We start from the raw sequence: 1,602 nt of genomic DNA, 5'->3' as shown, positions 1-1,602 counted from the left end.
TAAAGAGGTTAGGGCTCTTTAGCCTGGAGAAACAACAATGGAGGGGTGACACGATAGCAGTTAACAAAGTTATGCACCAGTTACAGAAGGTAGAGAAAGAAATATTTTTTCTCCCTTTCTCACAGTACAAGAACTCATGGGCACTAGATGAAATTAATGAGCAGTAGGCTTAGAACAGATAAAAGGGAGTCCTTCTTCACCTAAAGAGTACTTAACACATTGAATTCACTGCTGCAGGAAGTGGTGGCAGCCAATGCTCCCTCTAAGCTGTGGAGTCCTGTGAGCAAAAATTCTACTTGGTGAGCTACTGGCATTAAAGTTGTGAGCGAGCGATTTGGCCACTGCATAAATTAGTTTGCTCTGGAGCCATCCTCCCTGAGCTGAGACAAAAACGTGTGCGCCGGAGGCTAAAAAACTGTGAGCTAGCTCACACTAACTTAGCTTAGGGGAAACACTGGCTGGCAGCTACAAGCATAGACAGCTTCAAGAGGGGATTGGATAAACATGCAGAGAAGAGGTCCATCAGTGGCTATTATTAGTCACAAGGTATACATGGACCACGCTGTCTAGGGCAGTGGTGCTCTGTATTCTTGGTGCTTAATGGGAGGGCGTCCGGAGTTCTGGCCCCACTGGTGGACCTCCTGATGACACCTGGTTTTTTGGCCACTGTGTGACACAGAGTGTTGGACTGGATGGGCCACTGGCCTGATCCAACAGGGTTTCTCTTATGTTCGCTTATGTAATGCTTCATTATGATGGACTGCAACATATGGAATGTTTCTAAGCTACTGCTTGGATTTTATGCTGCAAGAAGATTTGCCATCTAATACCAGGTATTTAATGTATTCAATGGAACAGTTAGCGTCTTTATTTTAAGAACATGAGAAGAACCCTGCTGTATCAGACCAGTAATCTATCTCGTCCAGCATGCTGTCTCACACAGTGGCCAACCAATTCCTTTGGAGGACCAACAACAGAGCACAGATGCTGAGGTCTTCCCCTGATAAGAACATCAGAAGAGCCCTGCTGGATCAGACCAGTGGTTCATTCAGTCCAGCATCCCGTCTCACACAGTGGCCAACTAATTCCTCTGGAGGACCAACAACAGGGCATAGACAGGCCAAGGCCTTCCCCTGATGTTGCCTCCTGGCTCTGGGATTCAGAGGCTTAGTGCCTCTGAACGTGGCGTTTCCCCTCAGTCACCATGGCTGGTAGCCACTGATAGATTTATCCTCCAGGAATCTATTTAATCCCCTTTTAAAGCTGTTTATTCCGGTGGCCATCACTACAACCTCTGGCAGTGAATTCCACATTTTCTCTGTTGCTAAGCTATAAAGACTGTACTGCATAGTGAAATCCTTCTTTTAATCCTTTAATAAACGTATATATATTTAAAGATCTGCTTTATTTGTGTGCATTTAACTTCAAGGACCCACACGGCTGGGCATTACTCAAGGGATAAGGAGCAATAACCCAGGGGGACCAAGGCTTGGATTTCTGACACAGAACTATATTAATAAAGAACATTTGTGTGGGTGTTTTATTTTGAGTGCGCGCGTGCCCATACATGAGTGATGTGGCTCGGGAAGGGTGTACACTTGC

This window comes from Gekko japonicus, unplaced genomic scaffold (genome assembly GCF_001447785.1).
Source record: "Gekko japonicus isolate JY-2015 unplaced genomic scaffold, Gekko_japonicus_V1.1 scaffold1058, whole genome shotgun sequence".
Classification (NCBI taxonomy): domain Eukaryota; kingdom Metazoa; phylum Chordata; class Lepidosauria; order Squamata; family Gekkonidae; genus Gekko; species Gekko japonicus.
Note: the sequence above shows the minus strand (reverse complement) of the source record.